Genomic DNA, 14873 nt, shown 5'->3' with positions numbered 1-14873 from the left:
GTTCACTTCTCTTACTGAAAGAAAAAAATAAATATATATATATATGGAAATAATCACTGATATATCTATTAACTTCATTAATTTACAACAGTTGATTCGGTGAATATACCAGTGAGCTATTGATTCCTTTGCTGCATAATCAAGGACAAGTCTCACCCCGGACACTCCCTCTCTTCCCCTCTACCATTAGGCAAGAGGTACAGAAGTGTGAACATGCACATCTCTAGATTCAGAAACAGTTTTTTCCCCAGCTGCTATCAGGCAACTGAACCATCCTATCACCAACTAGAGAGCAGTCCTGACCTACCAACTATTTCTTTGGAGACCCTCAGACTATCTTTAATTGGACTTTACTGGACTTTATCTTGAACTAAACATTATTCCCTTTATCCTGTAAATGTATACTGTGGACAGCTTGATTGTAATCATGTACAGTCTTTTCACTGACTGGATAGCACGCAACAAAAAAGCTATCCACCGTACCTCGGTACACATAACAATAAACTAAGCAGTGACGGCAATGTCCAAAGCTAATGATGAGGCAATAAGCTTCTGTGCCATTTCTAGCTTGTGTCATTTCCTCAAAACCTAGGGAGACCAAAAATGACCACTCTACACACTGTAAGTACATTTAGCCTGTTCATAAGGCAATGGCAATATCTATCTCAGATATTGACTTTGTCTCATTCTTCAGATTTGCTTACTATATTTTAATATTCTACAGACCACACTATTGAGTTTAACAACCCAAACCAAAAGTAAATACTCCAGAAAAGAAATAAAAGACACCATAAGACAAGGATGATAAGTTGCAAGTATTATCACTGGCAAGCTGAACATTGCAGGCTATGATTGTTTCATCACATGGTAGAACTAAATTTAATAAAAGTGCAGAACTTTCACATGCTTTGACTAATGTTTAAGCTGAGTTCCAGTCTCCATTTAGTATCATTAGAGTGCAGTTCTTTTCCTGTTGGCATCAGTCACAAAAGGTCACAATCTAGTTAGCTTCCATTAACGCAGAAAACTACCTTCTATCAAGTGACTCTTGGCTGCAGACCAAATTTTTCCATTCTTGTTATCCCAACACTATAATAGAAGAAACACTTTTGGAGGATATTATGGTCATTACTACCCTGAACACCTCAGGACCAGTAATGACCATAATGCTCAAGCGAAATGATGTTATTGCTGTTCCTACGTGGCCTTATTCTAATCTATTTGCTGCAGTTTCTGAAGTTATAGTGTGGTGACTTCACTCTTTGGTAATTATTACTGGGATCGCTGTGTTGTTTCTGTGCTGCTCAACTCGTTAATGTCTTCAAGAAAACAGGCAAACCAGGCATGCCAGTTAAATATCTATTAACCAGGTTAATTGGAACATTATAAATAAATCTGCATGGATATTGATTAGTGAGTATTGATTTAAAATATTTGTAATTCATTTAACATAGAACGTAGAACAGTACAGCACAAGAACAGGCTCTTCAGCCCACAATGTCTGTGCCAAACATGATGCTGAGTTAAACTAATCTCCTCGCCCTGCATGGGATCCCTAATTCCCCATTCTTTCATATCCATGTGCCTATTTAAAAGCCTGTTAAACGGCATGTACCTGCTTCCACCACCACCGCTGGCCAAGTACCCACCACTCTCTGTATAAAAAACTTGCCCTGCTCATCACTGCGCTCTGCGTAAAAAATGCTACTTCTGTTACTATGATGAAATGAAATACAATGCTATTAAGTAGAAAGATACTTCTATAATTAACTATCAATAATGAGCAAAGTGCAAAAAAAAATTCCTTGCTGTTTGCAAACAAGAAGTGCTGGAAATACCCATCAGGGCAAAATAATTGGCAAATGATTCACAGGAAGTAATGCTTGTGGTTGATGTTACATTGTTGAATATTGGCATAAAGATTGTTGCTATGTAAACAAACATGATAGTCATTCTGAGCTAAAAACTGGCAAAATTTACAATGTGAAGAATGAGTACAGCTTTTATTCTTGGTGAAAACTTGCTTTAATGGGGCTAGACAATGAGCAGGAGTTCCATAAGAACAGCATTTTGGCTCCATACAATTGGAGAGAGGTCCGTGCCGCTCACAAAATTGGGGAGTAGATTATGCATCCTGCTTTGGCTGCAACTGAGCAGGAACATCCTTGGTTGAGGACTGGCAGAGGTCAGGGCTGGTGGAAAGTTACATCCAAACACAGATTATTATGGTTCTTTTCTGGAGTCAGAAGGAGCATTCACTCTCTTTCCAACTTCAGAACAAAACAGATATTTTCACAGTTTTCAGGCTGTTACTTTTTTCTAAATGGGCAGCACAGTGGCAAGTTGGCAGAACTGCTGCCTCACAGTTCAATCCAGTCCTCAGGTGCTGTCTGTTTGGAGTTTGCACGTTCACCCTGTGACTGTGTGGGTTTCCTCTGGGTGCTCCGGTTTCCTGCCGCATCCCAAAGATGCATGGGATTGTAGGTTAATTGGCCTCTGCAAAATTGCCCCTAGAGTAAAAACAGGAACGGGGTACTGATCTTAGATGATCAGCCGTGAATATTGAAGGGCTCGAAGGACCGAATGGCCTACTCCTGCACCTATGTTTCTATGTTTCTACGTAAAGGGAGTGGATGACAACATGGGATAACAGAACTAGCATGAGCGAGTGATCGATGGTCGGCGTGGACTCGGTGGGCTAAAGGGCCTGTGTCAACGCTGTATCTCCAAACTAAACCAACTAATCGTCTTCAATAGCCCCTTGGCGAATTGACACATGATTGTAAATGCTGAAAATCCTATCCAACGGGACATGAGCTTGCATGTTGCATGTTGATATATATTACCACAAAGAAAATTGTTTTTGGAGATGGCTTGCTCTCCGAGGCTCTTGGCCTGACTAATCCACTCCATCTATTCCTAATTATCCGCTACTGAGAACCCAGATTAAAATTAGACTCACCATCTGAGGACCTGGTTAGATGGCTAACATTCTGCAGAGAAAGGTCAGCAGCTCTGTGTAGAACAGGCAATAATTCCATGCGGAATTGCCAACACATTTGGGATTTCAGTTCACAGGCGTACGAACATTGACGGCACAAACATCTTGTTGGTTATTTGTTGGAAACTCTAGCGTGGAACATAACGTTGTGATAATTCCCAAACACCGGGAATTCCTGACACGGGGAAATCAACATGGCTGTGATGCTTTTGAGATGTTGATTTAATTGTATGACTTTTTTTGGATCTTTTCAAATACTTTCTACAGATTTAAAATAGTTTAATCTTTTTCATCTTTTTAAAATTGTCTTTTAATAGTTTATTAAGTTTGAATTGTTCTGAGATGTCTTAAATTTCTGAATTTTCACAGCATTGACAGCAGGCTGAATCAGAAGGCATGGGTTATCTGGCTGTCACAGCTATTGCAGCAGTTTTGTGAATGAATCTTATTCTGCCCCCTGCCACCATCGCTACTAGACATCACCATCACTAACTACCATGCTTCCAAACTCATATGACCAGATTTGGTACAAACCCTTTCCGCTGTCATTGAAAAAATCTTCAGCCTGACTGATTCTCCCAGAGAAAGTGTGAAGAAAGGAAGTAGAAATGTAGTCTAGAGTTCAGTGGTGAGTGTGGGCTGCTGGACCAGGTCAATATTATTTTTGTTAATCGCCCAAATAATATTGAGCCTTTGCTTCCAGTGGCAGGAATTTAACAATCATCCTCAAGCCACAACAGAGTGCAGTTGAATATTGATGAAATATTTTTATAAAGCTGATGATGTACCACAGATATAATATTATATTATGTACATTTGCAACACGTGCAGAACACACCTCATGTAGGAAGCCTCACAGCAAGCAAACAATGCCAGATACCTTTGCAGTCTGAAAAAGGCTCCCAAATCAAAACGTCATCTATCTATGTTCTTCAGAGGTGCTGCCTTACCTGCAGAGTTATTCCAGCACTTTGTGTCTTTTTTTTGTAAACCAGCATCTGCAGTTCCTTGTATCACCTTTGCATTAACTTTTTTATGTCCTCTGATGTGATGTTTCTCATTAAATTATCCCTGTGATGTTATTCGCTTTTGAAGATCAGATAATCTAGGTTTTTAGGCCAGGTTGCGAATTTTCACAATATTTGCAAAGCAACTCCTTTGTTAATCCCATTGTTAGGAATCTCAGACAAAGAAGCACTGTTCCATGAATAATTTTCCCTCTTTTTTCTCCCTCAAATCCCAACAAGGAGGATCCCGACCCGAAACTTTACCCATCCTTTTTCTCCAGAGATGTTGTCTGCCCCGCTGAGTTACTCCAGCTCATTGTGTCTATCTTCAGTATATACCAGCACCTGCAGTTCATTCCTTCGCAAGAGTTCAAGTATGAATACTGGAGGAATCCAAAAATGCTACTGACTCTCATTGTACTGAAACTTGCTAAACAAGAACTTAATTTTAGTTACATACCTTGAAGAAGAAGGCTTGAAAACCTATGGCAAGCCTATCCTTTGGCACATGAATGAAGATAAGAAATTCTCTAGGCTACCAGTGCAGAGACAGCTTCACTTTAAGTGTGTTTTCTAATGATGAAATTGTAAATGGAAGGCATTAGCTCATGTTATTAAATATCAAAACAAAATTTTAATGACAAATTAATTCATATTAAACATCTATATTCTATTTAATTCTACAAAGAGTGGTCTTGATTGGCAGATTTGCAATCACAGGAAGAGCAGTCACATCCGTTATTATCAGCAGCTTAATACAAGACTGCAGCATTGGTTTGGTTGCCAATTTAAAACTCTCCAGTTTGAACAATATACCAGACACCTTCTTCATTGGATTTCATGTCCAGCTCACGAATAGCTGTATATTTTCAAATACACTTACAATTCTGAAACCATTTGCTGGATATGAAATGGAATGAGTATTTTTACAAATATTATGAAGACACGTGTTCAATACACATATAATTTCATTTACAGTAGGTTCTGGGTTCCATTCATTTTAATTACATATGAACAAACAATGAAACAATGAAAAATGACGACCGGAAATCCTACTGCAACAGAGTTAGAGGTAATTTTATTATAATATGTATTATTTTGTGTATTTGTGAGTGAGCTATGACAATAGAATATTTATCATTTTAATTCATGTTATTATATATTGTTTCCAAGTAAACATGTTTCATGTTTTTACTTTGTTTATTGTGAAAATAAAATGGCCATTGAATGAAATTTAAATTCCTGACTTTACTGTTTAAAGTTTAATGGCAAATACAATCTTGACGTTCTGATAAATTGTTGGAAACTCAATAGAAAGCTGGGGCATCAGTTTAAAATTACAATTTACCATTTCATTGTTTGATATTCCAGTGTAATTTTCTCATTCTGCACAGGTCACATTCAGAAAGAATTTCTAAGGAAGAACACTTTTGTGTTTATATTTATATTCATACATTTTTGAGTTCATCATGGTTGCAGATGTCAGTTGTGAACATGGATATTTATTTAAACCAAGCACCCAACATCAATATCCTACTCTTGTTATAACCAAGGTCAGAAACAGAATAACGGTCATTCAGACAAATTAAAATGACTACATTTCATCCCCACCACCTGCATAAAAAGTTGTAATTTTAGTTTTCTTGGCTCCAAGTGTGATTATCAATGTTAGCAGAATTAGGAGTGAATTGGCATCAATAATCTATACCCACTGTAGGATAAGTTTGCATTTATGGTCCAAGCTAGATTAAAAATGGCCTCAAGAGATGTACAGCGAGATGCATGTCCATAACACTGCCCAACTTCCTAAAATATCAACATTTATAAAGTAGTCTGAAGAAGGATCCAGACGCGAAATGTCAGTTGTCTGTTCATATGTTCATCAGTGATAGGAGCAGAATTAGGCCATTCAGCCCATTGTCTACTCTGTCATTCAATCACAGCTGATCTATCTTTCCCTCTCTGTCTTCACCCCATAACCCTTGACACCCATACTAATGAAGAATCTATCAATTTCTGCCTTAAAAATATCCATTAACTTGGCCTCCACAGCCTTTTGTGGCAATTCATTTCACAGATTCATCACACCTGACTAAAGAAATTATTCCTCATCACCTTCCTTAAGGTACATCCTTTTATAAATGCTGCCTCACCCGCTGAGTTTCTCCAGCATTTTTGTCTTCCTTTTATTGAGGCTAATGCCTCTGGTCCTAGACTCTCCCACTAGTGGAAACATCCTCTCCACATCCACTCTAACCAGGCCTTGCACTATTCGGCAAGTTTCACTGTTCACCTCAGATGCTGCCTGAGCTGTTGAGTTACTCCAGCACTTTGCGTTCTTTGCCATATTCCAGCACGTGCAGTTCCTTGTGTTCACATTTGCAATCCATTGGTCTTGTTCCAGCAAAAAAAAACAGAATAACGTTTTCTTTTTAAATTGGAGAGGTACGTACATCTTGAAAATAAGTAATAACATTCTTTTCAGCTAGTTTCTTTTCAATAGACTACAGGAAAATAAATTAATTTGGTTGGAATAGTGAAGAAGGTAATGGTGGAACTGGTTTATATTGTGCTAATTCACCATCCACTCATACTGAGGAAGACAAAACAGGTCAAACCAGATGTTGTAGGCAACCAGAGTTGAGCCTCACATGACAGAATATGTAACGTTTGTAATGATACAGAAATTGTTCTCACTGGCTATGGCAAAAGCCTTTTTATGTATTTGTATTATATATAAAGCTAAACAGTAATTGCATTTTCTTTGTTTTAAATTGAAAATGATTGTAAAGGCGTAGTTGTTTAAAAGGTTGATTTAAAGAACTGCAGTACCATATTACACATTTCTGATATTACATTTTCCAAATGAGTTATTGACCTTGGGATTTTTCATTAATACCATGAACAAATCATCATTTCCCCACATGACTTGGTAATAAACACTATTGCTTTTAACAGCAGTCAATAATTGGAGGGTACAAGGAGGTGTTTTATTTTTTTTTATTAAACTTGTAATTTTAGAATCTTTTCGTTGCTCCATAAGAATTACACATTGTTTACATTATTTTCTGAAAACAAAATCTAAACTAACCTCTATTTCAGATGAACCATTCCAATCATTACACCAAGTTATTTGGGCCGACTGTTTCTCTGCTGCTTTTTTTGTTTTATACTCCATTCAAAAAAACTCAATAACACATTTCAGAAAAAAAACTATTCCATTTTCAACCGATATGTTACATTTTAAAAACCTCCAGACTTACCTATGTTCCTGTTCAAAAAAATGTCAACTAGCACCACGTGCAAACCAGTCGATTTTCTTAATTCATCCCCTAGGAATGGATAAGTCTATCAATCTATTAAATTGGAAACCCATTAGAGCCCCTGGTTTATGCGTTTCAAGCTGTTAACTAGAAGTTGATTGATTGTTGTTCCTCTGATAGGATATGCTGATCTAATCTCACTGTGCTCTAGTTTGCAATAAATTACACAATTCATTTCCTTCATTTATAACATAAAATCACACCTCGAGGCATGCGTGCTCAGAGGCAAAGTGCAAGGATCCTATTTATGGTGTCATTTAGCCAGCAAGCAGCCAACAATCCCGGCAAAAAATCGAAGCATAATCAAGGTGTATGTTTGGAAAATTTATTGTTATAATTTTCCACAGTAATCTTCTCCATTTTCAAAGCACCCCAGCAACATATATCATAATATAAAATAGAAAATGAATAGCGTTTAAAATTTATCGGTCTTTGATTCTCAATTATATGTGTTTATGACTTCATCTGTCTTCAGTGACTTCAACCTTTTCCATTATTGTAGAATATTATTTGTACGGTATCCATTAAATTCACAATCCTGCAGTAATGGCACGCTATAGCGTTTGGAAAAGGAATTTTTGAAAGGGGCTTGAAGAAAGCGAAGCTGTTATGACACAAGAAATTGCTTTATTGATAGCCTTGCCTCGCGCCTGCACATTTGGCAATTTGTAACCTTCCCCATATCTATATTTCAGTGTGACACTGATAAGAACCTTTCTGTCCCCGACCAGATTACAGTTTGTAATGACACACAAAGCTTTCAGAAGCCGGGCTAGGTACCCATTGAGCTCTCTGCAAACATGCTAAACCAGTTAGAAGATCAACATAATTTTTGTTTAACACTGCAGTGTCACGCATTACCTGAACTGTTATTAAATTGTACAAGTATAATTGCCATCACTGATCTATAAGGACCTTGTGTGCATGTATTTAAACTGTGGTCCCATGGCAGTGATAGACCTGTAATTTTGTATATTAATAGATCACTGCATTGTAAAACGTTGGGGACTGCAGGCAGATTGCAGGTTCAAGAATGAATATACCAAAGGCTTTGTCTTGAAAAGACGGATAAAATGACAAAAGAATGCAGATTTAACAAAATTACTATTGGCTTTATTGCTTTCTTTTGTACAGAATTAAAATTCTACAGCAAGCATGAACAAAATTGTTTCTCTATAGAGTGAGAAGGTGGTGTTTTTCTCAATGGCCTTCTCTTTAACAAATGTAATCCTGCTCTGTCCTAACAAAGCTCCTGCCAATTAGCAGTGGGAAATAATATTGGGACGATTTTTAGGTGGCAACGGATCAAAATGCAACTTTGAAACTGTGCATGGTATCAGTGAGTGTCTAAATACTGTAGATAGACAGAAAGTGCTGGAGTAACTCAGCGGGTCAGGCAGCATCTCTGGAGGAAAAGGATAGGTGAGGTTTCGGGTCAGGACCTTTCTTCAGACATCCTGGCCAGCATTACTTTCTGTGACCTCACTACTATGCTGAAGCAGTGAAGACCCTGTCCCACTTGGCAACTTTTTTCGGCGATAGCCGATAAATAGGTTGTCGCCTCATGGTCGTGGCGTGACGCGGCATGACCGGGCTGACGCTTGTGTTGTTGTGAGCTGTCTCCGCAAGAAAAACACCTATGCCAGGAAAAACACCTATGCCAGGATCCTCTTCATAGACTTCAGCTCCGCTTTCAACACAATCATCCCGCAGCAGCTGGTGGAGAAGTTGGAGCTGTTGGGGGTTGATGCTGGCACATGTAGCTGGGTCCTGAACTTCCTGTCGCAGCGGCAGCAGACAGTCAGGGTGGGCAGTAGGACATCAAAAACGATAGCCGTGAGCACTGGCTCACCCCAAGGCTGTGTCCTAAGCCCCCTTCTGTTTAGTCTGCTGACACACGACTGTACTGCCAGACTCAATAACAACTTCATCAGCAAGTTCGCTGATGACACAACAGTAGTGGGTCTCATCAGTGACAACGATGAATCGGCGTACAGGATGGAGGTGGAGCTGCTCACAGGTTGGTGCAAATCCCACAACCTCATTCTTAACGTGGGAAAAACTAAGGAGATGGTGGTTGACTTCAGGAGGGCGGGGAAACAACACCATACACCTCTGCACATCGACGGAGCTGATGTGGAAAGGGTCAGCAGCATGAAGTTCCTAGGACTACACCTGTCTGATGACCTGACGTCCACGGCCAACACCACAGCTCTGGTCAAGAGAGCCCAGCAGCGACTTCACCCCCTCCGAAGACTACGGAAAGCAGGCCTCCCCACCACACACCTACGGACTTTTTACAGGGGGACTGTTGAGAGCACACTGACATACGGCATCACTTCCTGGTTCGGGAGCTGCAAGGCGTACGAACGTCACCAACTGGACAGGATAGTGAAGACCGCAAGCAGGATTATTGGTGCTCCACTCCCCTTCCTGCTGGACATATACAAGAAGAGATGCATCAACAGAGCCATCTCCATCATCAAAGACCCTTACCACCCATCGCATGACTTTTTCACCATCCTCCCATCTGGGAAGAGGTACAGGAGCATCAGCTGCAAAACCAGCAGGATGCTCCTCAGCTTCTTCCCACAGACTATAAGACTGTTAAATGAACTTTCCCCCCTGCCAAGTATCGCGCACAAACACCCCGCTGCCAGTCGGAACGGCTGTTGAATGTTATTGAGTGTTATTAGAGGGTTAAATTGTTCATGACATGTATTTTAACTTTAATTGCTATTTATTTTGTAACGAAAACTGAATGGACACTGGTCGAGAAACGTTTTTTTTGTTTCCTCTGAGTATGCGAATACTCAGGAAATGACAATAAAGATTTACAATTACAATTACAAGTGTCGTCACTTTTTTCTTCTCGCCGCAGGATTTTGAAATGTTCAAAACCTTGCAGTGACAATGGGCTTGACGTTGCCTGAAGTTGCCTGTTGTCTCCTGTCGTAGGTTGTCGTAGGTTGTCGCCAGGATGACGCCAGGTGACGTACGGTCGCAAGGTCATGACCTCGGCGAATTTCTTTGGCGACAACCTGCGTCATCAAACGTCATCATACGTCAATCGGCGACAGTGCTTGCGTCAAGTTACGGATGAAAATTATGTTACTTGTCTTCTGTTGTCTTCTGATGCCGGAGACAGTGCCATTTCTTGCCTTATTGTGTCGTGGGTGGATGTATATGTTGACCTCGGTTGTCGTTGTTTGAAGTCTGCGTGGTCACATGTTGTCGTAGGTTGTCGTATGTTGTGGCTGTTGTGGTCATCCCAGGTCCCGAAAAATTGTGACGCCGGATGACGTAAATTGTCGCAGCTTGTCATCAACTGTGTCGTAGCTTGTCGTAGCTTGTCGTACAACTTGACGGTTTTTCGGGCATCAGTCAATGACGCTGGCAGTCGCCGAAAAAATCGCAAATTGGGACAAGCCCTTGAGTAATAAGAGAAGGTTATCCCAGTCCAAAGCCACCAACCAGACTCACAGTATTCTTGATATCTGCCTTCTTGAAGCAAAATGACAAGAAAATATACAGTAGTCAATAATGCAACATACTACCAGTTACATTTAGTAACCAGACCATAACAGTGCATGCTGAAGTACATTGTGCGACCTTTATACCCATGGTAGTTAATTGGCGAGGGTGGGATGTAGTCAGGGGAAGAAATCCCCGGGACACACACCCCCACCCCTCCTGTTTTGAGAGGTGGGGGACGATCCCCCCCATTTTTTGTAATCCTGATTTTCAAACCTAGTGAAATCTCCGCTTTCCGCGAGACAGTTGGGGTGGGACTGATGATCGAGGGCTCGTCGGTCAGCAGGCAATGGGGGGAGGGGGGGCCATGATGATTCAGCGCGATGATTGGAGGAGGGAGGTGTCAGTCAGAGGCGGAAGTAGGGGGATGGGACTGAGGATAGAGCATGGTGATTGGCGGAGGGAGACGTCCGTGGAGCAAAGATCATACGGCAGAACTTGAATTGCATGCCCAGGTCACAAGCGAAAAAACACTCTCGGCAGCCCTGGCCACAGACCTGCGCCTCATCCACAGCCAGGATCGATCCCGGGTCTCCAGCGCCGCTATCGCTGCCGAACCGCCACTGGTCCATCCCCGCCCCCACCTGAGTGCCCCCCCCCCACCATGCCCGGTGGTGGTCAGAGATGTCGGGAGTCAGACGGGAGCAGTGCGCCTAGGCCCACAGCCAGCGCAGAGAAGCAGTGCTAAATCCAGCTCAACTCTGCCTGTCCAGCCAGGTTAACCTACAGCCCTGCCTGGACTTACGGGAACGACGGCCCAGGCTTACGGCCAGCACGGAGAAGCAGCGCTAAATCCAGCTCAACTCTGCCTGTTAACCCACCAGCCCTACCTGGATTTATAGGAACGACGGCCCAGGTTTAAAGCCAGCGCAGAGAAGCCACGGCTCCGGACTGGTGTCCCGTCAGTCCAGGCAGGGCTGTGGGTTAACCCGGCGAGACAGGCAGAGTTGAGCTGGATTTAGTGCTGCTTCTTCCACGCTGGCCGCAAGCCTGGGCTGTCATTCCCGTAAGTCCAGGCAGGGTTGGTAGGTTAACAGGCAGAGTTGAGCTAGACTTAGTGTTGCTTCTCTGCGCTGGCTGTGGGCCTGGGGGCACCGCTCGCATCTGACGTTAGGATTATTTAAAACTCCAAACATTAAGTAGCAATGTTACAAAATTTTGAGATTTAAAAAATCAAGTCTGCAATTTATCCCATCAGATAAAGCACAAAAATAAGTGTAATTTGACACCTAATTCACTTTCATATCATCAGTATTAAAAAAGGTATGGCCATTTTCATACTCGGAAATTAGCATCTTGTTTCCTATTGATTTTCCATTGACTTAACACAAAAGCTGTGATCGACGACAGTGAAATGGCCATAACTTTCTTAAAAATTAAGAGAACTGAAAGAATTTTTCAGTTATTATAGATTGAAGCATTCTGAAACAAATATGAAACAATCTTACTTGGATGACCTGAAATTAAAGCATATAATTAGTTAGTTACCCAATTGTAGTTAATTCCAAACTTCAATTACTAGATCTAAACATCTATCCATTTCTTAAGAAAAGATTAACATTTTTAAATAGCCTAAGTGTCCAAATAACCTTCACAAAGAATTCACAATAAAACATGATTTTAAAATCTCATTTACATTAATTTATAGGCCAAATGGAAGGAATTTAGTGTCAATTGCTGTAAATGAATGGCCATTTAAATCAGCTTGCGAGTGGGATCCTGTGGAACTCTGTGGAACGCGCTGGTTTGGAACGTTCCCATTGCGGTAGATTTGTACCCCAAATGCCCAGAAAAATACTGCGGGATTTAATGGGGCCCCAAATTAGCTACTCGCAACATAAAACTTTGTATAAAGGGATCTTAAGAAGCCCTTTTGAATGTAAAAATAAACAATCTACCTTCCGTTGTCCCCTGTATGAGATCCGTCCCGTTGTCAGCGGTCGCGGGTTTAGAGGATGATTTTTGACCTACTATAACAATTAAATTAACCATTTAAATTTTAAAATAGCTCCAGCGAAAGAATCTCCCAGTGATTTTTCGTCAGCAACTAAGTAGGCTGAACAAGCTCGATTTGAATAGCCTAGGGAAAATCGCGTTTTAAACCCGCCCCCCTCTCAACGGCACCAAAATCGCACACACGGGCTTGGACAGATCTGCAGCGACGCTTAAGGTAGGTTTTGCAACATACCTACATTAAGAAGGACACAAAGTGCTGCAGTAACTCAGATGGTCAGGCAGCTTTTCTGGAGTTAAATGATGGGTGACGTTTCGGGTCAGGACCCTTGTCGGGACATGGTCAGAGGGAGAATGGGCAAACTCCACACAGACGGCACCCGAAGTCATGTTTGAACCCGGGTCTCTGGGCGAGTGTGCGCATGCGCCCGCGACCGCCAAGAAATTGTGTCCCCCCCCCCCATGTTTTGATAGCGATTTCCGTGCCTGGATGTGGTTAGAGTTGTGCAATGTGGTTCACGAGCCTGATGGTCAATGGGAAGAAGCTGTTCTTGACCCTGGAGGTAATGGTTGACAGGTTGACTAAGATTTCCAGGTAAATGGAGCTAAATGCTGCAAATGAAAATGTAAATTGTGGCATTGCAGTTGCTCCTGTAATGCTGTGTCCATTTCTTTGTTGCACTGTGGCCTTCAGCATCTGGTCATATTTTATTCATACGAACATTATTATTCTCCCAGCCCATTGATCCTCTTTAAGTCCTTCCTTGAAAATTTTCAAGTAATACCTCATAACTCCTTCGAACTAATCCAGATAGCTTTTACCATGTGACCCTGAGACAACTACCTTCACAGGAAGTCAACATAATCCTGAATGTTTTCCCAATTGTAACATAGCATTAGTGCTGTTCATTCCATTGTTTAGTTGCCTAGTTACATCTTTTGCCTGTTTCAAACTAACATTACGTTAAAAAAAAATCAATTATATTTCACATCAGTCTTACAATTTATTTCTGTGAGATCTAGTGATTTCCAGAGTGGTACGACTAGTGCAGGAGAAATGCCTGTGGGTAACAATAAGTCTGAAACTCTAAAGCATCCATGCAATGATAGACACAAATGCTGGATTAACTCAGTAGGCCAGGCAACATCTCTGGATAGAAGGAATGGGTGACGTTTCAGGTTGAGACCCTTCTTCAGACTGAGAGTCAAGGGAGAGGGAGACAGAGATATGGAAGAGGAAGGTGTGAAAATGAAAGATCAAAGCGGACGAAGTTCAAGGAAAATGGAGAATACATCATTGTCAGCTAAGGGAAGTTGATGACGAAGCATAAAAAAGATAAAATTTAATCAGGAGGACAGTCAAACTAGTCAGAGAACTAGGATGGGGGGGGGGTGACGTGAGAGGGAAAGCAAGGGTTACTTGATGTTAGAGAAGTCAATATTCATTCCACTGGACTGTGGGCTACCCAAACAAAATAGGTGCTGTTCCTCCAATTTGCGTTGGGCCTTACTCTGACAATGGAGGAGGCCCAGGACAGAAAGGTCAGTGTGGGAATGGGAGGGGAAGTTAAACCGTTTAGAAACTGGGAGATCAGGTAGGTTTAGGTAGACAAGGATCCATGTGCCAGTTGTCTTTAAAATGCGCAAAATCAGCTGTTCCAAGCTCACTTGATTTACTGGTTTGGAGACTTTATCTGAAATATTACAGTGATGGTCATGTCCTGATTCAAATTGGCAGACATGTAGGAAGAATGGATGGTCACTAAAATTTGTTGTAGAATGGTAATTAACAAATTTCTTCCATGACGGTCCATTCATGAGCTTACATTTCCATTGGCAACCACCTTCAATGTGATAACTTAACAATATTATCAGTTTGATTAGTTCTTTGGTAGAATCATGCTAGATGTTTGAAGTAGACTCACAATAGGTCTGTCCAATTATATCTGCTCACTAATCCAGGCGTAAAAAATATACTGCACAGTACATCAGTAAATTTAACATTAGCAAATAAATGATCTTGGTTATTCTGTAGATATTTAATACTGTTGTTAT

Source organism: Leucoraja erinacea, chromosome 15 (assembly GCF_028641065.1).
Source record: "Leucoraja erinacea ecotype New England chromosome 15, Leri_hhj_1, whole genome shotgun sequence".
NCBI classification, from domain to species: Eukaryota; Metazoa; Chordata; class Chondrichthyes; order Rajiformes; family Rajidae; genus Leucoraja; species Leucoraja erinaceus.
The sequence above is the reverse complement of the archived record's forward strand: the minus strand, read 5'-3'. Positions refer to the sequence as shown.